This window comes from Meles meles, chromosome 1 (assembly GCF_922984935.1).
Source record: "Meles meles chromosome 1, mMelMel3.1 paternal haplotype, whole genome shotgun sequence".
Lineage (NCBI taxonomy): Eukaryota > Metazoa > Chordata > Mammalia > Carnivora > Mustelidae > Meles > Meles meles.
Genome location: NC_060066.1, coordinates 8588849 through 8615509, shown reverse-complemented (window position 1 = coordinate 8615509; position 26661 = coordinate 8588849). Strand labels below are relative to the sequence as shown.

The window sequence follows — 26661 nt, the reverse complement described above, 5'->3', positions numbered from 1 at the left end:
AAAATTCAGTTTCGTAGAAATGATGTATAGTGGGTGACTTCTGTGGCAGTAACTTTTAAAAATATTTTATTGGCATTAGAATATGCATAGTATGTGTGATAGGAAGTACGCATACACACAAATACATGCACGTTCGCATAGGGTATATGCATTTATACGCACAAAGAGCATACCTCTGTGTATGTGTGCACGGACAGCACAAATAGCGTCTACTACGTGCCTGGCGCTGTTCTGAGCGTTGCACATACTCACTCATTTAATGCCCATAGGAATCTTATGCAGTGGGTTCCATTATCCCATTCTGTAGAGGGTGGAAATGAGGCAGAGAAAAGTCAAGTATCTAATCCAAGGCCACTCAGCTGGTGGCAGGTGTACCTGGGATGTGAGCCCACTTCTCCCTTGGGCAGTGTGCTAGAAAAGCCATCTTCTCAAACACTGAACCTACACTCCTGAGATTACGTTCCCGGGACCCCCGGGGGTCACTGAGGCCCTTCCGGGGAGTTCATGATGCAAAGCAGTTTCATACTACTGCTAAGACATCATTTCCTTTTCCCTGTCTTACAAAGGCACAGGGGAGTGTCCCAGAGACAAGTGACGAGGGATGTCAGCACAGATCGAAGGCAGAAGCAGACGGGAGACCCTGGCTGTTTTCATTTAAGCCAGACACCAGAGAGATCTGTAAAAACAACACGAGTCTTCTCTCTCATGTCGTGTTTTGGCACGTAGTCGTTTCTCCTCATCCGTACATGACCACGTGATTCACCTACTATTGTTATTTTTCAAGGAAGGCACGTGTCTGAAAAGTACTTGTCGGTGTTCATGACTAACATGACACATGAGAGAGGAGCCACATAAAGGAAAGCTGTTTGGGGCCATGGGTAACGTTGAGACTGCAAAGGAGTGAGGAACACAAGCAGCTTGAGAACCACAGCAAGACACCAGGCAACGCGTCTCCACAGCCCGACCCGCAGGGTCCTGGGGAGGGTCCGGAGGTTTGGATGGGACTCCTCCTGCCTGGTACAGGAGGTAGAGTACCCCAGGCCCCGACCTGCAAAACACGCAAAGATTCCCCAGGCACCATGCCAGTCAATATGCCTCTCCCCACTGTGTGTGTGTGTGTGTGTTCACCCTGTTCACGTGTGTGTGTTCACTGGTGTTCATGCGTGTGTGTTTATCAATATTCATACGTGTGTGTTCACCGGTGTTCATGTGTGTGTGTGTTCACCGGTGCTCACGTGTGTGTTCACCAGTGCTCACGTGTGTGTTCACCGGTGTTCAGGTGTGTGTTCACCGGTGCTCGTGTGTGTGTTCACTGGTGCTCACGTGTGTGTGTTCACCGGTGCTCGCGTGTGTGTTCACTGGTGCTCACGTGTGTGTGTTCACCGGTGCTCGCGTGTGTGTTCACCGGTGCTCACGTGTGTATGTTCACCGGTGTTCACGTGTGTTCACCGGTGCTCACGTGTGTGTGTGTTCACCGGTGCTCACGTGTGTGTTCACCAGTGTTCAGGTGTGTGTTCACCGGTGCTCGCGTGTGTGTTCACTGGTGCTCACGTGTGTGTTCACCGGTGCTCGCGTGTGTGTTCACCGGTGCTCGCGTGTGTGTTCACCGGTGCTCATGTGTGTGTGTTCACCGGTGCTCACGTGTGTGTTCACCGGTGCTCACATGTGTGTTCACCAGTGCTCGCGTGTGTGTTCACCGGTGCTCAGGTTGTGGGGGAGCCGGTGCTCAGGTTGTGGGGGAGCCGGTGCTCAGGTTGTGGGGGAGCCGGTGCTCAGGTTGTGGGGGAGCCGGGAAGCACAGCTCTGGAAGGCCGTCTTCTCTTCCCTCCCTCATTCTCATATCCATCCTTCAAACCAGTGAGGAACTAGTTAAGAGCCGGGTAGGACCCAGTGCCGCTGCTGTCAATTACTCTGCCGTTCCTGACCATTTTGATTGTGGAGGGATAACTTCCAAGCCACAGCTCTCTGGCTTCCCCATGGATGCCGGAATGCCGAGGGCGCCTAAGGTTCCATGGGATGTGGCATCTTGGGCCCCTCATGGTCCCATGGCATTCTGAGTTCCAAGGAAACTCATGGAACTTACAAACCCTGGAGTTCTGCGAAATTCCTGAAGCCTATAGGATCCGGGAACCAGAGCGAAGGATTTGCAGATATTGCCAGCACCCAGAATATCAGCATCCCAGTTCGTGCTGCAGGAATATAGTCTTCCCCGTGAATTACCAATATCCCAGTTTTACAGATGAGCATGAACTGGGAATGAAATGGGACTCCAGCTCCAGTCCCACCTGCACACAGCTGAGAGCACCTCGCTTCCCCCGTCATGCCGCGCGCTGTCCCTAGAATGGGAGGGCTGAGGACCAGCTCCCTCTCCTAACAGAGGCATGTGTCTCTGTCCCAACTTCCTGTCCCATCTGCCGCTCTCGGGCCTGGACTCAGGGCCCCGCGGACAGCAGACCAACAGCCTTGCCAAGGTCAGACCCCACCTGCTGCGGCCTCCACGCTCTGGTCCCGTCTCTCCCTGAGTCCCAGCAGGGATGGCTTTCCAGTCTGCCTTCCTGCCTTTGTCCCACAACGAAGTCACAACCCGTCACAGGCAGCAAAAACATTTTCAGGATCTCTCTCCTGGGAATTTATCTCAAGAACATAGTTCAAATGAAGAAAAATCCTAAAAGCATAAAGCTGTTCAACAGAGCACTGTTTATAATGATACTGATACCTATATCGTGTGCCTGTATTACAGAGAAATACGTAGTAACGGAAATGGTTAAGTCATTCGGTACCACCACCTGACGGAACATCACACAGCCGCGTAACGCGACAATCCTTCACGTCCCCTCCAGAAGCGCTCCCTGAGAGACCCCCAGCTCCAGTCAGGTACTGGGGACACAAACGGGGAACGACCGGCCCCACCCCCACGGGAGTTTCGGTTAACTGTCCCTCTGCCTGTCTCTGAAGTGCCGAGAGCCAACTCCATTCCATTCAACCGACGGAAGGCCAATCCATGGCTCCTGCCCCCAAAGCCTTCCCTCCCTTCTCCTTTTCTGCTAGCCAATCCCCCAACGCTGGGGGCATTTTTAGCACCTGGTGGGGGCCGTTGAGTAACCCAGCGACATGGCCCTGGGACGTCGTCGAACGCACTGTACAGTGCTTACCAAATGGATTTCAGACAGGCCGGCTTCGGTTCCCGGTCACACCCTCTTCCTTCTCCCCATCATCCAGATCAGAGGGGTGGCTCGCTCTCTCGGCAGGTGCACTTGCTTTACTTAACCTGAGGCAGGCACACGGTCAACAGCTCTTTCAGTGAGCGTCCGGGCCGAGCTGTGAGCAGCAAGGCGACGACAGCAGGTAGTCCCAAAGTGAAAGGACCACGAGCTCCCAGACACGGGATCCCCCCATTTCCAGTTCTTCAGAAGCTGGAGACAGAAGTCACAAGAAGTGTGGAAGGCCGGCTGATGCCCCAGGGAACTGAAGATGAGAGAAATAGTCCCCAAGGGGGCCCAAGCCTGCGTCTAGCCCAGCAGAGCCATCAGCTGGCTGGACAACGTGTGCATCAACCCAGCGGTTGGGGCTGGTCCTGTGTGGCCGCGACAGGCTGTCAGCTGTGCCTGCCTTCCTGCAACCATACTTGTCCTGCAGATGCAGAGTGGGACCTGGCACAGGCAGGTTTTCAGTAAGTCCCCGTGAAGAGTGAGCCCCACTCCTGCTCCCCAAGGAGCTGCCAGTCGAACAGGGGAAAACACACACGGGCGGGTCAAGTGTGGTCAAGATACATACAGGGGTGCTCTGGAGGATCCAGCGGGGAAGCCGGGGAGGGGCACGTGGGGGCAGGGATTCCCAGAAGAGGCGACACTTGAGGTTTGAAGACGGATGATTTCAACGGGAAGGTATCAAGAGGAGGCTGTCCGGGTGGAGGGACGAGTTCGTTCTGAGTCCCGGAGACAGGGAAAGTTCCTTCGTTTAGAATGAATGGCTATTCCTGATAAACACAGGGTGATCTAGGTCACACAGGCATATCTAGAGCCCTTACAGAAGCCACATCCGTACGGACGACCTATAGCCCAAGTGCCTGACAATTAGCTTTTTCGACTGTGATAAAACAAAGTCCCTGACATCAAACTTTTGATTTCCAGAACATTCACTTTGAAGACATTGTGCGCTCTCTCTCTCTCTCTGGCTAGACAGGTAATGGGCATTCAGGAGGGCCTGCTGGGTGAGCATCGGACATTGTAAGGAAGGGATGAGCCACTGAATTCTACTCCAGAAACCAATATTGCCCTGTATGGTAACTAAGTAAAATTTAAATTATAAATAAATAAATAAATAACAAAGACATCTGTCTCCAAGACACGCATCACCAGCAACACGACGAGTTAAACAGCATGCCGCCCCACCCATAGAGGTCTCCTTTTGGAAAGCCCCGGTGGCGGGGCGGGGGGACAGCTTCCCTTCCCACGGCCTCATTCTTGCTCTTATGTTTTCAGTTCACCAATAAAGAGGAAGCCTGCCAAAGCCTGGCACCCCATCCCTGAACCCCAGGAAAGGCGGGACCTCAGTATCCTCACTGGCTCGGACTCGGGTCCCGAGGGCTCAGGACAAGAAGGCCAGGAGGGGGGGTTCCTGGGGTGTGCCCCTGGTAGTCCGAGAGGGCGAAGCCCTACTCAGAACAGTACTTGCAACTCAGCTTGGGCTGGCGGTCGGGACTGCTGTGTGCCCACAGGGTCCTAAGCATCCCCACGTAAAGCAGCACATCTGACCTGCACCACATCCCTATGAGGATGTCTCTACTGCTGTCTCTGGTACATTCTGCCCACGAGAAAACGCGGATCAAGGCAGGTCCGGCACCTTGTGCGACACGGTACAGTGGGCCACAGGAGTGTGATCTGAACTCAGGCCTTCTGTCGGAACAGTTTACTCTCTTCATCCTACTCTTAAAATTCCTCCGTGGTCCCTGGGTGGGGCCCGGGTCACGGTGAGCCTTGTCCTGTCCTGCTGTGGCATTTGGACTCTGTCCCAGGGCCAGGAGGGGCATGGACACTGAAGAGAGGAACGAATGACTGGATGCCCTTCGGGAACAAAGTTTATTGGTTAAATGTCCAAACGCTTATCATCCAGACATGACGGAATAAAAATCAGTCATTTGAGGCCGACTCAATCTGTGGGCTTGGCTTCCAGAAGCACAAAGGAAATTTCCATGCTTCCGGTGGTCTGGTGGCCACCCTCCCCGCTTCTTGTGGCACGAGTGTCATCAAGGCCTCTGGGCCTGGCCACAGTGGTTATTCCGAACATGTGTCCCCCTGTGGAGGAAAGGTCTCAGCCACAGCCAGAAACCTGCCCCAAGCTGGCAGGGGGGCAGCTTGCCCATAGCCTGCCAGTGTGGCTTGGCTAGGAATAACAACGCGGTGACGTGTCACACTGACTACGGGCCAGGCACCGGGTCTGGCTTTGTGCGCAATGTCTAACCCTGACAGGCGTTCACAGGGGACTGTGTCCCTTACAGCCAGGAATCTGGGGGGCAGAGCTCGAGAGATGCAGATGGAGGAACCTCGAGGCCCACCTCACGCAAGACCTATTATGGGGAACCCTCAGAGCCCGTAGATCCCTGTGGGGTCCACCACCCCTGCTGGGTGGGACTGGCCCCATCTTCCCAGGGGAACGAGGCTCAGCAGGTTAGGGACCCGCGCTGATGCTTGCTGCTTCCCCGCTTCCAACTGGGTTGTCAGCCAGGGCTGGACCTTTGAGCCCCTGGGGGGGAGGCATGCACCGTTGCCCACTGCCCCGGTCTCAAGTGGGTGCTGGACTTTTCCGGAAGATGCTAATCACACAACACATGTCTGCAAAGTCTCCTGCAACCATGGTGAAGAGCATGTGCTTTGACGTCCAGAGGGTCCGTGGGTTCCCCACTCTGTTCTACAAACGAGGGAACAGGTGCAGGGAGGCTGGGGCTCCAAGGGCACTGGGACCAGTGAGGGACCGAGAAGGGCTGCTGCTGGAAGGCACGGGTCTGCAGCTGGGTGGGAGAAGGTGCGAGCAGAGGGAGCAGGCAGAAACCTGCGCTGTCGCCGGGTCTCCGTTCTTCACCGCTGGCTCTCCTGTGCCGGCTCTCGGACACCGCTTGCAGATGATGTGTGGACGGATGAGCCTGGGGGACTGTCTGGGACGGGAGGGGGGAGGGGGAGGGCTCAAACACTGTGACCACGCAGTTACCATCCCCTCTGGTTTTCTGTGTGTCCACCGCCACCTGCTAGTGAGCCCAGGTAAAGCTCGTGCAGAGCAGTCCCGGGTTATCCCGTGCTGGGGATGTCCTTCGGCCCTTCTGACCTTGGCCACTTGGGTTGTCTCCGATGCACTGCTCTAAAAGAATCAGGCAGCAAGGATCACGGACGGGCAGTATGGCCAGGGGCCTGGGCGCGAGAGGCAGACCCTGTGCCTCGAGAGCCCAGCTCCTCTGCTTACTGACAGCTGAGCCATCTGTGGCTGAGTTACTTAACCTCTCTGTGCCTCCATCGGCGGTGAAACAAGGAGAATGACAGCAGCTGGCTCCCAGGGTGGCTGGGGCTGGAGGAGAGTGCGGATGGGTTAAATGTGTTGACGCTTGGGGCTCTAAGAAGAGCACGTGGCCCACAGGCAGACCTTTGAATTGTTGGCAAATGCTCTGCAGCACCTGCACTCCCCAAGTTTGTGTGATTGCTCAGAACACACTCCGGGAAGTGGGATCATACTCTTGTAGAATGGCCAGGAAAGTGCCTTTGAAAGTCCCAGCAGCACGAAGAAGAGCAAAAGTCTTTAGCTCTCATCGTTCAGCCCAAGAACAAGGGCTCGGAGGGCTCGGAGGACCCGGAGGGCAAGTCCACCCTCCTAGAGCCCCAGGATCCCCACTGCCAGCCTCTGTCCTCCAAGTGTCTGTCCTCAGCCTCCTGCTGTAATGAACCCCTGGTGCCCAGTCCCCCCTGTAGCCCCAGGGTCCCCAGGAGAGAAGGCATCTTCCCAACCCCGCAGGAAGCCTGGCCCAGCGCAGGGAGGCTTAAGCTCCAGCCCTGGGCTGGACGTCACTTTCCTAGGGCTGGTCTTGTCTTATCTTTTTTTCCCTTTTCCTTTTTTTCCTTTCCTCTTTTCTTTTTTTTTTTTTTAAAGATTTTATTTTATTTATTTGACAGAGAGAGAGAGATCACAAGTAGGCAGAGAGGCAGGCAGAGAGAGAGGAGGAAGCAGGCTCCCTGCGGAGCAGAGAGCCCGACGCGGGGCTCGATCCCAGGACCCCGAGATCATGACCGGAAGGAAGGAAAAGAAAGGGAAGCAGCAGGCAGAGGGAGAGGGAGAAGCAGGCTCCCCGCTGAGCGGGGAGCCCGATGTGGGGCTTGATCCCAGGACCCCGGGAACATGACCTGAGCCAGTGGCAGATCCTCAAGCGACTGAGCCACCCAGGTGCCCCTAGGGCTCATCTTTCGTTTTAAATCTGTAACTCGTATCGTTATTTCTTAAAGAGAACTCCCAAACTGTATTAGCTACAGGCCTCCCCAAACTCAGAGGTGCATCTGTGCCTACCACGGATCTGTTAATTTGTCTGTTTTCTCCCACTGAATTACCACCGTCTCGAGGACAGAGCTCTTATCTCACTTGGTTTTATCCCCGGTCCTCAGCACGGTGCCGGGGACCCAGGAGGGTCTGCTGCCTGAGTGAACGAATGAATGCTTGAGTGGATGAGAAGGCAGGCAGGAACCCCACGGCCCCAACTGAGCGAATTTCACTCACTCCCATGGATTCCCTCCTTCAAATCGCCCGGTGCAAGCTCGCCCTGCTGCACCTGCCAGTCTCGCAGCTCCGCGAAGCTGGCTCCCCGGTCTCTCTCCCAGGGCAACGGCCCCTGTGCCCACAACTGTTGCTCTTTCTTTAAGGTTATCAGCAACAGAAATCCCACCCACATCTCACTGCTGCCCATTCCCATATCTGTGACCGCCCAGACTGCCTCTTATCCACTGAGTGCCTTGGCCTCCAGTTGGCCTCTGGGCCAGCTGATAACATTTACATTTTTTTTGAAGGAAATGCTTGCATTCTGAGGGAGAGAGCTAGCCCATGTGCGTGACTCCTCAGGCCTGAAAAGATGCACAGGAGCAGACAGGCTTCGCTTTCCAGGGTGAAGCCCCTCGGGTAGGGTAATGAGTCCCCCATGCATGCTCTGATCAGCAGCCCGGGCTCCCTGTCTTCGCTGTTGTGCTCTCTCCTCTGGGCAGTGTGACGGGGTTCCACCCAGGGCTCCTCCGAGTGCCCCTCCGGGACCAGCACGCCACACATTGTCTCCATCGCACCCTGGTCCCACCCCACTGATGTTAATTAAGTCCCGGCTTACTGCCCATCTCTTCCCCTTGCCCTTCCCCGGCTTTCCGCTAACCCGTGAGCTCCCTGGGGCTCTGTCTGCTCAGGACAGTGCCTGGCACGCAGAAAGAGCTCAGAAACAGCTGTTGATGCAAGATCGGAAGTAGCATTTATCAAGTTCACCTCCTCCAAGTGCTCTGCTGGGAGCCGGGGACACAAATGTGTTTTCAGTTAAAGCCTCCGGGCTGTAGCAGCTCAGCCTGGAATGCCCCACGGCAAGAGAGGAAATGCCCTCTCCCCAGAGAGGCCCACTTCTGCTTTCATGCCCGCAACCTAAACCTGATCGAGGGCTTGCAAGCACGGGACCGCAGCCCACCAACCCCCCCAGGACAAGGCTCGTGCACACACAGCCCCACGCGGATGCTTGAGAGGCAGACAGTAAACACCCGCCGGGAGTGAAGGATGTGGGCGTCACCAACACGCTGTCGCCTTCCCACAGCTAGGAGCCTCAGCCGTCTCGGGTCTATGGGACAAACGTTCCCCACACCCTTGGCTCAGGTTTTCCTCTGGGGCACCGGCATCCCCACAGGCCGTCGGATCAGATGCCAACAGGCCAACGGGCACTCACTGTAAGCTTGCCACACTGGCTCGTTGTACAACGTTGCAGAAGTGAATTATCTTTTTGCAGTCTTGTTTCCTCATTGGTACTTGGGCTGCTGGGTTGTGAGGAGCAGTAGCAGCAAGAGAAGGGTCTGGAACAGGGCCTGACCCGTGGTTTAATAAACGCGATGTTCGGTGGTACTGGCCGTGGACTGGGCCAGCATCACTGAGACAGACGTGGATTTCAGGAATGTTCTGCTAGCGTTGCCAGTGTGCGCTCCCCGTGGTTTTAATACATACGCGGGCTGGTTTAGAAACGATCCAGATGACGTGCCTCTCCATGCACATTCACACATATATATGATGGGTACGCACGTCTCTGCTGATACATATGCACAGGTCTATAAATACAGACGTGTGTATATGCGTAATATATATGCACACACGCAGGCATGCACACACACCCACACTCCCTACTTCCCAGCTCTGTCTGCTCAGAGGGCCCAGGGGGAGGCTCTCTCAGCAGCCACGGACATATCCCATGACCAGATGGTATTTCTAGACACGATTCTCCACTGAAAGGAGCCAGGCCCCTTGACCAATGGCTGATGCCATCATTAACCAAGGGATAAGGCCAACATCACAGTAATGGGACAGACCAGCCCTGGCCCTCCACTTAGGAGGCATGGAGGACACCCTCTGAATTCTGTGGGATGTCGGGCAAAAGCAGGAATGTGAATGTAATCACGAGGGAGCATCAGGCAAACACCAACCAAGGGACACTCTGAAAAATGATTGGCTTAAACATGTCAAAAACATGAACGTCACGAAATACAAGAGTGAGGAAGTTTCCCAAGAAGGTCAAGTGCCCAGTGGGTTTTCTTTTGCTGGAAAGGATCTCACTTGGGGGCCTTTGGTGAAATCAGAAGGAGTTCCAAGGCTCAGATAACAGCAGCAGACCCATGCTAAGTTCCTGACTTGGTTGTATCGCAGTTATAAGAATCTTCGGGTTTCAGAAAAAATAGAGAGAGGACAGGATAGAACAAATATAGTAAAATGTTAGGACTTAAGGAATCCAAGTGAGGGCTTGGAATTTTGGGTTCTCCTTGCAACTTATCTGTAAATCCGTAATTATATCAAACTCGAGCAATTGGAAAAAATGTAATTGAAAAACATGCTCTGGGTTCACGTGCTGAGAAAAAGTGACTGTAGTGCTTAGTACAATAATCTGAAGCTATTATAATAACAATTATTATTACCAGCATGGCGTGCGTGGCACACGATGAGCTTGAAGTGGATGGACGATATCACTGCTGTTAACATCATCGTCCTCACCACCTCTGTTGTCCCCCGTGTGCTCGATATATGTACTAAAAACCAGAATCTTTTCTGTTACTTCTAATTACTTCATATCTGCTTAAGCACCACTGTTTGAAAGTCTGCTGTGGAAACACCTGTTTCGAGTGACTCCAACACTCACCGGCAATGGTGAAAAGCTTAAAAACCAACCAAGAGGAGAGAGGCAGGGCCCATTTCCAATCTAGATGTACAGAGACACATCAGTCCTTTTCCATCATCTGAAAGTCTGCTTCGTTCTTGCTAGTTCTGGGGGAACTCAAGGCCAAAAAAGCCCAGATCCTAAAGACACAACATGGGGCCTTTGCCTATAGTCCTCCTGGCCACCTAGAGTTTCTTTTCTGATCCGTCCATAAACACCGTGCAACTCGGTGACTGGCCCTTTCTTCGGCACTGCACACTCCCTTGTTCAACAAGTAGAACCTTCGATTATGCTTCCAGTCCTGACCCACCCAAGATGGTGGGACTATTGCCAAGTCCAAGCTTCTCCCCATGGATCTGCTGTATAGATCTGACTGTACTCAGCCTCATTCTGAGATGGGATAAGTTCCCAACAACATGATTCTGTTTAGCACATTCTTTGAGAGTAAACCTATGGTCCCTGCCCTGTCATCTTTTGTCTCCAGCATTCCTCCTTCTTCCAAGACTCACAGGCGCTGTATCTTTAGGTCACTTTCTTCCTCTCACTGTTTCTTTTTATTTATTTATTTATTTTTTTCAGCGTAACAGTATTTATTGTTTTTGCACCACACCCAGTGCTCCATGCAATACGTGCCCTCCCCACTACCCACCACCTGGTTCCCCAACCTCCCACCCTCCACCCCTTCAAAACACTCAGGTTGTTTTTCAGAGTCCATAGTCTCTCATGGTTCATCTCCCCTTCCAATTTCCCTCAACTCCCTTCTCCTCTCCATCTCCCCATGTCTTCCATGTTATTTGTTATGCTCTACAAACAAGTGAAACCATATGATACTTGACTCTCTCTGCTTGACTTATTTCACTCAGCATAATCTCTTCCAGTCCCGTCCATGTTGCTACAAAAGTTGGGTATTCATCCTTTCTGATGGAGGCATAATACTCCATCGTGTATATGGACCACATCTTCCTTATCCATTCGTCTGTTGAAGGGCATCTTGGTTCTTTCCACAGTTTGGCGACTGTGGCCATTGCTGCTATAAACATTGGGGTACAGATGACCCTTCTTTTCACTACATCTGTATCTTTGGAGTAAATACCCAGTAGTGCAATTGCAGGGCCATAGGGAAGCTCTATTTTTAATTTCGTGAGGAATTTCCACCCTGTTCTCCAGAGTGGTTGCACCAACTTGCATTCCCACCAACAGTGTAAGAGGGTTCCCCTTTCCCCACATCCTCTCCAACACATGTTGTTTCCTGTCTTGCTAATTTTGGCTATTCTAACTGGTGTAAGGTGGTATCTCAATGTGGTTTTAATTTGAATATCCCTGATGGCTAGTGATGATGACCATTTTTTCATGTGTCTGATAGCCATTTGTATGTCTTCATGGGAAAAGTGTCTGTTCATATCTTCTGCCCATTTTTCGATATGATTATCTGTTTTGCGTGTGTTGAGTTTGAGGAGTTCTTTATAGATCTTGGATATCACCCTTTTGTCTGTTCTGTAATTTGCAAATATCTCCTCCCATTCCGTGGGTTGCCTTTTTGTTTTGTTGACTGTTTCCTTTGCTGTGCAGAAGCTTTTGATCTTTATGAAGTCCCAAAAGTTCATCTTTGCCTCTCACTGTTTCTTATCTCTCTTGTCCCATCTTCAGCGGATGGGGAACACTATGGCCATTGCTTTGTTCCCTTTACAGGAGACCCAATACTGGGTCTGATCTTCCTATGAGCATGGAAAGGCTCATATTTGTATCAAGATACCTGCATATGTAAAACTGATAAATCTCAAGGTCTAAGTGGCTTAGTTTTTACACAGACTCACATACAGTGGCCATGGGTTGGCTGGCCAAAGAAATTTTAGAAGTAATTCCATTTTTATGGATAGGTAAGTAGATAAATAAATAGATGTCCTCACCAATAATCCTATAGAACAGCCACACACACACACACACACACACGGACCAACCCTCCCTCTTCAACAATGGCCGCAATTATATCCAAGCTGAGTCGGACACTCAGAGCAAAGAGAGACATCCCAGGATGATCACACTTTTCCCAAGCCAGCTTTCATCACTGATGGAAATGCTCTCAGTGTACACTGTCCAAAAGGGAGCCATCAGTCACATACAGTTATTGAGCACTTGAAATGGGGTGAGCGTGACTGAGGGCTGCATTTCTCCTTGTGACTAATTTCAATGAATTAAAATTTAAATAGCCACACATGGAGTGGCCTCATGTGGACAGCTTAGCTCTAGATCAGGGGCAGGCACAGTCTTTCCACGAAGGACCAGACTGTGAGTGTTTTCGGCTTTCAGGCCACACAGTCATCTGTCACCATTGCCATTGTGGTGTGACACATATCTGAAGGAAGGAGTGTGGCTGGGTACCAATAAAACTTTATTAAAAAAAAAAATGACCGGGCCACTTTTGTCCTATGGGTCAGAGTTGTTTACTGACAGTCACTACAGGACAGTACCATTTCAGACCTTCTCTGGGATGGCAGGCACTGGTCATAAGAGGCTGTTTCTAATCCAGGTTTTACTTAATTGTTTAATGAGAACACAGAAGGCCTTCCTCTTAAGAAAATGAGGCTGCTTGATATGCCAACGACCCTGCATTTTTCCTGAGGTAGAAAGTGTCTACTCTTAATGGCATATCCCTGGGAAAGAAGGCCAAATTACAAAGAGACCAAGATAGAGGGGAACACCTCTCCCTGCCTACTCAAAGTTAATCTATCTAAACAGTTAATCTATCTAAAGAAACCAGAAAAGACAACACCTCTCACTCGTGCTGGAGGGAGAGGGTGGTCATTTACCTCAGGAGGCTGAGGCACTGTCCATCTCTGACACTCAGAGGAAACCGTCTTGGTCACAAAGCTCAAAGTGTTTGCTCACCACAGCTCCTGGCGATGATTATGACTTCTATTGGCATTTCCAGGTCAGAAAGGTTGATCCTGAAAGTGGTCCCAGCTCGAAGGGAAGAGGAGAAAAGTTCAAGTCAGTTTTGACATTGAGTTCATCCACTGTCTTTTGAAGATTTTATTTACTTATTTGAGAGAGAGAGAGAGAGAGAGAGAGCATGAGAATGGGAGGGTCCGAGGGGGAAGCAGACTCCATGCCGAGCACAGAGCCTAATGCAGGACTCGATCCCAGGACTCCAGGATCATGACCTGAGCCAAAGGCAGTCGCTTAACCAACTGAGCCACCCAGGCGCCCCATCCGCTGCATTTTGAAGACGACTCAAGACAATTCAAAGGCATTCGCCCATCACTCCACTCACTCACCCAGTGATTTACACGTCAAAATTTTTTTTTCAATAAACACCTATCCTGTTCCACGCATGCAGCCAAGTACCAGAGACAGGTGAGGAGACCATAGTTCAGACCCTCAAGAAACTCAGCCTTGTAGAGAAAACAGACAGGTAAACAAATAACTCAGGGCAATGTGTAAAAGGATGGGAATGATATTTGGGAGAGCTAAGGGAGGAATGACCAAGTCAGTAGGAGAAGAGCACATGGGTTTTTAGTTGTTCCTCGCTCAAGGGAAATGCTGTGTGGCAAAAAGAAAAGGTTTGGAGAAAGTGTCTCTGAGGGGCTCCTGGGTGGCTCAGTCGGTTAAGCATCTGCCTTTGGCTCAGGTCATGATTCCAAGGTCCTGAGATGGATCCCCGCATCATGGCCCCTGCCCCATGGGAAGCCCTGCTTCTCCCTCTGCCTCTGCCTCCCTCTCTCTCTCTCTGTCTCTCATGAATAAATAATTTTTTTAAAAAAAATATTTTATTTATTTATTTGACAGACAGAGATCACAAGCAGGCAGAGAGGCAGGTAGAGAGAAAGGAAGGGAAGCAGGCTTCCCACTGAGCAGAGAGCCTGATGCGGGGCTCCATCCCAGGACCCTGGGATCATGACCTGAGCTGAAGGCAGAGGCTTTAATGCACTGAGCCACCCAGGTGCCCCTAAATAAAATATTTCTAAAAGAAGAAATTGTCTTTGAGGAAGAGGATAGGGGAAAATGTAAGTAGTGAACATGTGAGATCAGGGTTGGGAAGCACCACCGGGCCGAGGCCGGGTGGGAGAAGGCTCTGGAAGGTCTCACCTGAAGAGTAAAAACAGAGACCCCCAGTTGAGCTCTTACTGTGTCCCATGCACGGAGGGATATACTGACCCACGTTTTCTCATGAAACCCCTGAGGTAGTCTCAATGACTAGTCCTGCTTTATGGAGGAGCCGCTGGGGCCTGGAGCAGCTCTGACCAGGACGACAAAGGCAGTACGTGGTAGAGAACGGCTCCTCATGGGACGGCCCCGTTCTGTCCAGCTCCGCAGTCCTCATCTTAACCCCTGGGACAGGTGCGGAGAGTAACGGCCCCCACCGGCTCGGGCCACCTCAGCAGCATAGCTTTGCTCTGCCTCCCCACAGGGACTGAGGTCCACTTCTCCACCCTCTGAATCTGAACTTGACCATGTAACCTGCTTTGGCCAGTGGGTCAATAACAAAAGACATAAATAAAAGCTTCAACAATGCTTAGGCACAGAATATCCTCCTTTCCTGCTGCCTGGAATCTTCTGCAGCCGCATCACCCCAGCTGAGCTGGTCCCCAGGAGGCACGGGCCACGCCCCTGAGCCCCGGCCATGCTTCCCAGACCCAAGAAGTGTCCGATCAACCCAGAGAATCAGGAGAAATAATGAATGCTTGTTGTTGAAGGCACTAAGGCCTGGAGCTACTTGTTATGCAGTGAAAGCTCACTGATCTCATCACCAAGGAGTCCTTACATGGCCAACAATGGTGATAAAACACAATAAATTGCAATTTAGAAAGAAAGATCTGCGGGGAGTGGATGATTGTCCTGAGATGTGGAGGGCCAGGACCAAGGCAGGGTGGCTGTGGGATGGAGGAGAGATGGAAAATTCAAGAGCTATTTTATTGTATTTGAAGATTTTACTTATTTATTTGACAGAGAGAGAAAAAGCAGGGGGAGCAGCAGGCAGAGGGAGAAGCAGACTCCCCACTGAGCAGGGAGCCCCCTGCTGGACTCGATCCCAGGACCCTGGGATCATGACCTGAGCTGACGGCAGACGCTTCACTGACTGAGCCACCCAGGTGTCCCTCAAGAGCTATTTTAGATATAAAATCAACAGCATCTAGTTACAGACTGACCCAAGATTTGTCTAAGGCGCCTGGTGTCGACAATAAATAGATTCTATTTGGAGCTCGCCGGGGCGTGGGGTGCAGGATGTTTCCACGGGAGACACACAACATGGCCTGAGCTGGAAAAGTCAGGGCTCAGTGTCACAGCAAAGGCAAGCTCCCGGAATGAAACTTTCTTTTCAGCCCCTGATATTTGAAAGAAGAACTAAGACGGAGTACTCACTGCCCCAGCCTCTGACCTGCCGTCACCTCCTCTGAGGCCAGCGCCTGCTCATAGAACCCCCAGAGGGACCCTTGTAAGCTATAACCCAGACCTTCCTCCCTCCGCTCCCCTGCTCACACTGTCCCCTTTCCCTGTGGACTGCCTCCTCACGCATTAGATTTCACAAGTGACGGCCCTTCCCTGGGACATTTCCGCTGACTGCCCAGACGAGGCCAGGCAGCGTCACTACCCAGGATTCCTTGCACTCCCAGAAAGCAAGTGTCACGGCCTGATAACCACCTGGAGCACAAGGGTGACTGTCCCACACACCACTCTGCCACCACACCACTTGCCACGTGGGAGAAAGTCGTTTCTAGCTCCGGAATGAGAGAATGAACAAAATGATCTGTTCACGTGTTACTCGTCCCAGATGTTTCCTTTCCCCTGCTCCCTTCCGCACGCCAAGCCGAGTTAGCCACCTTCCCTTCGGCTGCCCAAGGCTTCCTGTGTGTCTCTCCATTCCTTGGCACTGGGATTCTCAGCCCCGACTGGCACATTGGCAACTAGGGGACTTCCACGAGCTAGAACCGTTCCCCAGGTGTCACCCACCCTCCAGGCCCTGGTGCCTTGGCTCCTGACACAACGCTGGGGTGCTAAATACACAGAAAACATAATTATCTCATATTCCGTATCTGCTTAACGATCTACTGAGACTCTCCTTGGCTTTTACGTGTTTTTTTTTTTTTAAGGTTTTATTTATTTATTTGCGAGAGAGAGAGAGAGTGAGAGAGCACAAGCAGGAAGGAGAGGGAGAAGCAGACTGCCTTCTGAGCAGGGAGCCTGACCCCCAGGACCCTGAGATCATGACCTGAGCCAAAGGCCAATGCTTAACTGACTGAGCCACCCAGATGCCCCTGCCTTTTGCTTTTTAACCTGCACCCTGAAAATTTTTTCTGGAATGTCACACCGTGGCTCTCTTCCCGTGCCCTGCCATCCTACCCTGTCTCCCTGGATCCCACCTGCTTCCCCACCTTCCTCTCCCCCTGGGCATTCACCCCTTTCTTTCCAGCCAGAAGACTGGCAGCCAGCAGGTACCGGCCCGGGCCCCCAGCAGCCAACTGCTGGGCTAAACCGGGAGACTCAGCAGCAGGAAACACGTCCACCAGCTCTACCTGCCGCACAGCAGGTGAGGGCCCACAAACCACTCCTTCTTCGCCCCTAAGAGAACGTCACCATCGGCGGTCCCTGCACCATCGTGCACGAGAACGTGATAAAACTCCCGAGAGGTGCTGTTCTCCGATTTGGGTTCTTTGGGGAGCGGAGCAGAGGACCAGACCCGAAATTCCTCACCACTTCTAGATTACTTAAGAAATCCCGGCCTTTCCGTCCGCTTGAGAAGCGATCATCTGGATAATTGGGAACGCAGGGCCCTGCTGAGTAATAGTGCTGCCCCTTCACTACATGGACGTTCCTTCTCAGAGGCCTGTGGTCACGTCTTATTCCGAAACAGGGTGCCCCGCGGCCGCTGTGCCGACCAGGAGACACTGCGCAAGCCAGGATGTGTGACGGCAAGCAGTCTTCTTCGGAGTCCGAGTTGGCTCCTTGTTAACACAGGCACCGTTCCCGCTTCAACTATTTTGCAAGGCCGCACTGAACAGCAAGCGGATACAGCCAACATGGGATCACTTAAACAACAAAAATAGCAAAGTAAAACTAGTAGTAGAAATTGGGGCAGATCCCACTTTAAAGGGCTGGCTGGCACTTTCCCAAACTAAGCCCTTTGTCCTCAAAATCTCTGCTAATCTTCACAGTGATGTGACGCCAGCTGTTATGTGTATCATTTTGCGGATGAGCAAATGGAGGCTTGAAGAGGGTAAGCAACTTGCTCAAGGTCAGGGCCAAGATCGGAACCTTGGATGATCAACTAATTCCTCCCAGGACGAGTGCAGTGCACTTCGCATGGGCGCTCACTGAGCCCCTCTGGGGCGCCCTGCAGGCTCCATGCCCTGCCCTGGTGGGACAACAGCCCACTCTCAGGGGTCAGCCGGTGAGGAGCCCACCGTGTGGGGAGGGGTGCGGGCACACGAGCCAGCAGCTTCATTACCCTGCTTGGGGGTCAGGGCGGAGACGGTCAGCGCACAGGTGGGTGGTTTCTTTTCTTTTCTTTTTTTTTTTTTTAAAGATTATTATTTATCTATTTGACAGGCAGAGACCACAAGCAGGCAGAGAAGCAGGCAGAGAGAGAGGGGAGGAAGCAGGCTCCCTGCTGAGCAGAGAGCCCGATACGGGGCTCGATCCCAGGACCCTGGGATCATGACCTGAGCCAAAGGCAGAGGCTTTAACCCACTGAGCCACCCAGGTGCCCCCAGGTGGGTGGTTTCTTAATCTGAATTCCTGTCCAGAACACAGTGACCGCAGAGAGTGAGTTCAGCACGGAGACTGTCTGGCAGATCTGTTTGCGGAGGGGACAGGTGACCCAGATATAGGCAGGTGCAGGGCCCAATCAGAACCCGGTGGTGAGATGACCCAGAAACACCTGGAGCAGGAGCTGGGATGCCTGGAGGGGGGCCTGCTGGCCAGGCTCAGTGAGGGGCGCAGGGCAGGGGAGCCAGGTGTGCTTGGGCTGACTCGAGGGTGCAGGGCCTGAGCGGCCCCTTCCTGATGCGGCTGCACCTCCCCTCCTGGCCCCGACAGCTGATGTGAAACACGCCGAACAGGGCAGGGAACACAGCTGCTTGCTGGCGGGAACAGTCCTCCAACGTAGACCCCCCACCCCCGCCGCCCCGGGAAAGGCTTCAAATGGGAGCAGCCCTCGGAGTGAGGGCATTTCTGAATTCGGAGGGCAGGTGCTTCTCTGGGGAGAGGTTGTCACTACCAAGGGCGAATGGATGAGCATGCACAAGGAGCCCAGAACTAAGCATCTCGTGCACTCGACTTCATGCAGCCTTTGCAGCAGTCCTCTGGTGGGGGCAGTGTGGGGGGGGGGGGGTAGGCGGATCCCCATTTCACAGATGTGCAAACTGTGGCTCTGCAAGCCTCCGGTCTTCTGCCCAAGGCCAGGGGGCGGGAAAGCTGCCCAGGTGCTGTTCAAAGCCAGGGCCGCCTCCTACAAGTACACAGCCGTTCTCCTCCTCCAGCCTGACGGGGCTCAAGAAGGTCTTCAGTCCGTGTCCTCCCGCGCGCACACCCCCCGCACAGATCCACAAGTGGGGGGTGGTGCAGTTTACTGGTTTGAACCTCTGCTCTGAGTTCCTAGCTCTCTCCACACAGCTTCAGCTTTGGGTTCCCAGCACTGAGCACAGTCAGCTCTGAGAGCCCAGAGAACAAAGACACGGGTGCTGCTCGCATGGAGGGCAGACACCCCGACATGGCTGGTGATCTTTCCCACATGCCCCAGCCGCGGTGCTCAGACCACTCCCTCCGGGCCGTGGAGCCTCCATCTGCTGGGGTTCCTCCCACGTGGGTCCGGCTGAACCCCTCCTATGGGCAGCAAGGGAGACCTGGGCCGCCCCTCGTTACTGAAAGAATGCAGGCCATGCAGGACTCCCAAACCGCAGCCTTGGCCATTTCCTCTCTTTACACCCTCTTCCTGAGTATGTGACAGGGAGGGGCCCGGTTCCATCTCAGGGCTCCTCCATGGGGTCCCCTGGGCACTGGGCCTCTCCACCCTGACCGCCACGGTCACCAGGTCCCACCATTTTTCAGCAGGAAGACTGTCTGTTCTCTGGGGCTACCCCCCCATCCTCTCCTGTTTTATTTCTTTCAACTCCCAACCAGAGTGCTAGATGGTTTTACCTCAGAGCACAAGTGGGGAGACTGAGGCTCGGAGATGGAAGTCACCTGCCCCAGTCCCACAGCTTCCCCAGAGCCCATGTTCTCCTGGCCCTGCTCTCCCCCTCCACCCCCAGGCCCTCCCTGCTGGGGACGCTGAACGTGCCTTCCGAGCAGGGAGACGCAGGACTCTGGGCCGCCGCCGCCTCCTCTGCGCCCCAAGGGTTCCTCGGTGCTGCCCAGAACCACACACAGATCGGGGAGGAACGGGGAACCGTGACGCACGGGTTTGTTTGCCAGGCAAGCACAGGCCTACTTCGGAAGGCCTGACTACGGACTTTCGAACAAGATTCTGTGGATGAGAGGGAGGAGGGAAGCTTGTGCTGAACGAGGGAAACCTCGAGCCAGAGGACAGGGCTGGCATCACACAAAATCTGTCCATGCTGAATGTGACCTGGGACACCACCCTGAACCATCCTATTTATAGTCCTTTGAAATATGGCTTGGGAAGAGGGGACTTTGTTCTTCTGGCCTCTTATCTGATTCTCAAGAACAAAGGGAAGGGAGGTGTGGGAGGGAGGCTCATGACCAGCTGTTGGTGTGGGCAGTGGGAGCAGACACTCTGGGCCCAGGAAACTTCTGGCCCATGTGCCCAGGGTGGGGGGAGACAGTCATGGTGGGGTGGGAGGGGTCGTCACAGCCCCCAACACGACCCAACCCGGGGGACCTTAGGTCAAACGGCCAATGCCAATGAACTTCGGTTTTCCCAAATGTCAAAACACCAATAAGAGGAATGACCACAGAGCCCTGTTTAGGTTAAAGGAGTCCAAAACGTCCAGTACATGGTATTTCCTGGGCAGAAACTCAGGGAGGAAAAGGGCAGACAGCAGCCAGAATTCACAAAACCCAGCACAGACTTGCTCAGAGGGAGGTCTGCAGGAACCCGCGGGCACGGGTGGTCTGGGACACGGGGGTGTAAGTGCCCACCAGCAGCCCGGTGCAGGGGGTCTGTGGGATACCCAGCCGCTGGGGGTCCCTGGCTGCCGGCCTGCGGAGGGCACGGGCGTCTCGCTCTCTAGGACACCCTGAGCTTCCCAAGCAGGGAGGAAACCCAGCAGGGAAGGCAGGACTTGGCAGCTTGAAACTGCGGGCTGGCTTCCAGCCCTGGCTCTGCCTGTTAACAGGCTGAGGAACCGCACAGGTCGGGCCTCTGTCTGAGCTGTCTGCTCAGCTATGAGACAGGGGGCAGGGAATACCCACAATGCCTTGTCTTAGGTGTGCTCACCTGACCCTAGGGTCCAGTGGGCATATCACAGCCCCGCCCACGCTTTCAGCCTTAAATTCAGATATCCCCGAGAGTTGCACCCTACCACCTTCTCCGGGAAGCCCTCCGTGATTGGAAGCTCTGTGTAAGGAAGAACTGCCTCATCCACAGAGGTGTCCAGAGGACAAAGGGTCACTGTGTGGGGTGGACAGAAAAACCACCACATGGAAGAGCGAAAGTGAGGAGACCGAGCAAGGGGCCTCTAAACTTGCATGATGTTGAAGATGATGGGAGCAGGCACTTAGGAAGCCCTTAGGGTGGGCACCCTGCAGGGCACAGAGAGGTAAAGCAGCTCCCTCAAGGTCACACAGCTAAGTAGCGGCAGAGCCAGTGTTTTTTATTGGGCAAATCAATGAGTGAGTCAGAGAATGAATAATTGAAATCTTGGACTAGGGGAAGGTTGAAACAAGGGCACCGCTAAGCCTCTTTGCAAACGCTGGGGTTCTACGATTCTTTCTTGTTTCATGCTCTGCAAATACGCCACCTCTGTCACTGTGTTATTCCATCTACTCACACACCCCTTCCCTCCACCCACTCCTGTAAAGGTCACAGCTTTTGACACCACGGCCCCCCACTCAGAGAGTAAGAGAAACTGCCTTTACTTCATCCCAGGGGCAGGTCCGCAAGGAGGCAGACATACTCTGATACCCAAAACTGCTGTTTGGCTTGGGAGAGGCATCGGCTTAATTTTTCTAATCCTAGAGTTCCCAGATCGGTTTTCCTCGGCCCGGTTTGCTCCCGGCCCAGGTAGAGGAGAACTGACAGCAGACCTCTGTTGGCACCAATTCTCCAAACAGCTCTGAGAGGCTTGTTTTTCATTTGAGATTTCTCTTAGGCGGTGGTGCATGATCTCACGGGCTTCTCAACTCCTCTTTTGGTTTAATTTCCTTTTTCGCCAAAAGACTGAGGTTTGAAATTTCAGATTTTTGCTTTAGGAACGACCAGGAATACTGCCCCCCGCCTCCCCAACAAGGACATTCTTGTTTGTGGTAGCGCCTGTGTTTCCCAAGCAACCGTCTTTCTTCATCAGACTCTCCACCAGGTTGTAGGAAACAAACGGAGGGTTTTGGAGGGAGAGGAAGGGAGGATGGGTGAGCTTGGACGTGGGTATTATGGAGGGTACGTACTGCGTGGAGCACTGGGTGTGGTGCATAAACAATGAATCTTGGAACACTGAAAAACTAAAATTAAAAAAAAAACCCAAAACAAAACAGTGTTTTCAAGGAAGAACAAGCAGCAGACCTTTCTCTCCATCGTGACGATGTTATTAAAAGGGAATTTTCCAATGTTGCCAGAGCAACTTTTACTAATCATTTTACTCGGAGCAGGCCCTGGGAGCTGGGTGGTTTACACGCCTGGTGACAAACGGACTAAGCCTTCCTGCTCACAGTCCTGTCTGTGCTCTGCGACCGGCTCCCAGCCCTTTCTCAATCCCCAGGCACCGTGGGGCTCTCTGAATTCCGTGTACGACAACAACCCAGAGGATGAGTGCTTATAACCAGCAACACTGGAACTCTGCGCAGATTTAAACTCCCTCCAGACAGCCGCGGGTTAGCTAAAGAAGCCCATCCAACCAGCACAAGTGGGGAATCTGGGAAGAGGCTTGGAGCCCCACCCGAGGACTGGGACAGATACCCGGTGTGATGTGTTCTCCATCCGCACCCCTTAGGGAAGCTGCCTCACCATTCCCAGTCTCCCTGACGTAGAGATATGCGACGATGCCAGGAATTACACGGGCGGAGATCTGGCCATTAGGAATTTGGGCTCTGCCAACTTTCTAGCTATGTGACTTGGGGCAAGTGGCTTCACTTCTCTGAGCCTCAGTTTCCGCATCTGTAAAATGGGATTAGGGAAAACGTATGAGCAGCAAATTTATCGGGCTGTTCGGGAGACTAGGAAAGTCCTATTAAAGGAAAGGTCAAGTCTGCTGATGGAAGGCACGCATCCTGGCCCAGCCCCACGTGGAGATGCAGAGTAGACCACAGCCACAGGTAACCCAAGACAGCCATCCCGTAGCCTCCACAGTTCAACTCTTGGGGTTTTCTGGGAAATCCACCAACGGAAAGGATATTCTTTGAACTCCATGTCAAGGACAGAATGCACACAACCTCCCAGCTCCCTGACCGTTCACCCGTTCACCCTGCAAAAGACTTAGAAGCAAGATTCCCGGTTCCCAGGATCTGCCAGTTGTGTCTCTCCCTTTCTCTTTTCAATTCTGTTCCTGCCTTTATTCCTTGCCTTTGACTTCTGTACTCGCTGACTTCCTCACCTTACCAAGGTTATTTACATACAAAATAACTACAGGGTTGGGAAATCAACCAACCGAATGTCTGAGCTATTTGTTGGCAGCTTCTTTCGGGGGCTTCTGGAATGCTACCCCTTCACCAGCAGAACCTTCCCTGGGCCCCTCCCCCAGGCCTCCCCTGGGGATGGAGGGCTCCGACTTCCTAATGCCAAAGCTGGTTCTTGGCCAAGTCGGCTTCTGGTTCCGGTTCATGTGGACCTACTTGATGGGAATGGTAAACTGTTGGGACAGTTCAGGGTGAGAAGGTGGGGGCTGGGAAGGGTGAGCTGGGGAAGACGTGTTGGAAGCATGGGCTTATGCCCTCCCACTCGGCAGAGACGTCATTTTGTGCACCCAGAAGGAAAATCTGTGTGCAGGGACCGTGTGACCTTGGGCCAGTCGCTTCCACTGAAACATGGGGAAGACCCTCATCCTAGCCCAGCACTTAGACGAGCTGGAGTCCAAGCAGAGTCAGGGTTGCAGATGCCGATGGCTGTGAACGCAGAGCTCACGGGTTTCCGTTCTCAGACCATGGGTGCCTCTCTGAGGATATGACACTCAAGAAAGGGAAGGGGGGGACACAGCCCCTCATCACCAGGCCAAGCGACTCGCGGGCTTTATTTTGGGCTCCAGTTGAGCCTTCCAAGGAAAGACATTTTCTTTTCTTCTTTCCTTTCCGCTGAGCCTTTTATCTCTGAAAAGGTAAATGCCCAATTAGATGGATTTTCATCTATCATGTGGAGTTGTTTTAGGCTCTTCGAGCATGAAACAATATTTTGGAGTCATTCCACCCTCTCATTTAGAGAGGAAGCTGGGTTTGCTTTCGTTGTGGTTCTTCTCTCTCTCTCTCTCTTTTTTTTTTTTTTTGGTTGAGTTTTTCTCAAGAGCCCTCTGCTAAGTAAATATTCATGAAGGGAATTTTTAGCTACTCTAGTTTGTTAGTTCAATGTGGACTCAAATGGATTTTTTTTTTAATGTAGCAAAATCTATCACAATGATATCTATTTGGGTTTGAAGCTTTTGAAGGTAGCTGGTGAAATTCAAAGAAAAGATTTTCTTTGCAGACCCACATGGGGACCTACCCAAAGTCGTCTGAAACCCCTTTTTTAATTCCGCCAATAATTTGGAATGTATGTTCTTTCCTTCTCAACTTATCTGGATTACTGAGATTCTTAACTTGTATTTTATATTCTTTTTTTAAAAGATTTTATTTATTTATTTGACAGAGAGAGATCACAAGTAGCAGAGAAGCAGGCAGAGAGAGAGAGAGAGAGGGAAGCAGGCTCCCTGCTGAGCAGAGAGCCCGATGTGGGACTCGATCCCAGGACCCCGAGATCATGACCTGAGCCGAAGGCAGCGGCTTAACCCACTGAGCCACTCAGGCGCCCTGTATTTTATATTCTTTTAAGGGCTCCAGAATCAGACCTGGTTAGATAACTTTTACATATTTTAGAGGAGGAAGAAAAAAGTACACACATACACACATGTACATACACACACACACACACACAGAGTCAGAAGAAATGGTACAAACATCCCTGGGGGGATGTTTCCATCCTTTGGAAGGAAAACTTTTAAGATCAAAATATTCGAACAGTACTGTCTGATTATGGAATAGGCCAGAAGGACAAGAGGGAGTCCAGCCAGCCCCCACACCCCAAGACGGAACCTTGGTCCTCTCGGGAAAAAAAGCTAACGTCTAGTGAGTGACTCGTTCATTTTTCACGTCAACTGTACAGAGTATCGTCCCCATGACAAAAGAGGAAACTGAGAGCCAGGAAAGGTAGGTGATGTGGTCACTGAGCAGTAAGGGATAAGCCTCAGAGCACAAAACCTTAATACTGAAGCTATTCTGCTTCTCAAAGATGCCTCCTAAAACGTAACGGTTTTCTTTTTTTTTTCAATTTTTAAAGACTTTTTTATTCATTTGGGGTGCAGGAAGGACTAACAGGGGAAGAGGCAGAGGCAGAGGGAGAAATAGACTCCCCGCTGAGCAGGGAGCCTGATGATCCCAGGACGCGGGAGCAGGACCTGAGCCAAAGGCAGAAGCTGAACGGACTGGGCCACCCAGGTATGCTGAAAACATAAAGGTCTTAGTAATAACATCTTCCTCTTGATTCTTGCATCTCACTAGGGGAACAGAGCACAAGGGTTCAACCTTGGGCTCCCACCAGTGGTATGGCCGTGAGCAAGGGAGCTCCTTTCCCACCTCTAGCTCTGTTCTTCCAGGATCCTGGGACCACCCAGGCCCCTGGCTGCTGAGGGATCAAAGGAGACGACAGGTGACTGCAAGGTGAGCGCGGACCTGTCCAGTTGCTGAGAGACTCTAACAAAGGAACTCCCTGGCTTCTGGCAGCTGGGTGAGTGAGCGCAGCTCTTGGTGGCACAGGATTGTGAAAAGCAGGCAGGACACAGCAAGGGGGCAGCCTATCCTTCTGGTTCTTACCTGCCAGGCTCAGCACGGAGGCTTTCCTCAGAGGCTTTGATGAGCTCTGATTGCCACACTCCTGGTTCCCCTCACCCATCCCTCCATCTGACTCTTGGGGGCTTGGGTGGTGGGTAGTGAGAACCTGCTCAGGTCCTGCTACATTCCTTGCTGCTCTGGAGACATTCCCTTTATTAAACTCTCTGCTCCATTTGTTTCCTCCCGGAACCCGGAAGGAGTCGATGTTTAAAATACTTGCCCCTGTTCTGGGCATACCCTAAATGCTTAATAAAAATGAGAAGCTCCTGCATTTATTACCAATGAGGCAGGTTCATGGCCTCATCCTATGGGCCCCTCCCAAGCCCCCCCGGGCGGGGTGGGAATCGTACCGTGCCATCTACCAACTGAGGGAATGGGAGATTCTGAAGAAGTTCAGGGACTTCAGGGATGCACCCAAGGTCCCCAGCCAGGAGCAGGTGGAATGGGACAGGACCAGGAGCTAGGAGTTCTGAGTCCTAGGCCAGTGGTTGTCCTGCCTGGATCCACTTGACTCAGAAGGAAGCATCCTGACCCAAGTGCCTTATCTCACGCTCTTCCCAGTGTAAACCATGATAGACAGTTCCCTCCCAGTGCCTCCAACTTGGGCACAGATCACACCCGTTACTCGGTCAGCCAGGCCATGCAGGAGGGGCCCAGGGCATGCAGCACCCTCATCTGTGTACTCCCCTCGGACCCCAGACATCTCTGTTCCTAGCAATTCCCTGTGTTGTGCCCTAGAGATAAAGAAACTTTGAGTTTCTTTATCAATCCTCAGCAATGAGAAAAGCAAGCTGTACTCTAATCCAGTCATTAGGCTTGCTCTTTCCAGTGGGGGTTATTAACAAACCATTTAACATTAACACCAGCCTCGTACATCAAGTGTTCTTCCACCAGCTTTCTAGAACATTCCACCTTCTGTCAACTTCTCTATTTCTCACATGATCTGTTTGGATACTGTGCCTCGAGCATTGAGCACTTTCCATGCTAACCCTCTTGCACAGGCTCATAACTGGGCTATCAGGAGGCCCCTCGAGGGGCAGGCTCCCGAGCAGGAACTTTGATCCTCACTG

The 26661-nt window shown here is 52.5% G+C and overlaps 1 protein-coding gene across 2 annotated transcripts in view; it reads right to left on the bottom strand.

Moving 5' to 3' along the window:
* Nucleotides 1-26661, bottom strand: part of ST3GAL1 (ST3 beta-galactoside alpha-2,3-sialyltransferase 1) — a 90610-nt gene that overhangs the window by 59298 nt on the left and 4651 nt on the right. The window contains exon 2 of one of the 2 annotated variants that reach the window (XM_046007795.1): nt 13216-13369. The gene's annotated coding sequence lies outside the window, so the exon portion shown is untranslated. The remainder of the gene's footprint in view (nt 1-13215; nt 13370-26661) is intronic. The other variant, XM_046007798.1, reaches the window with a different exon arrangement.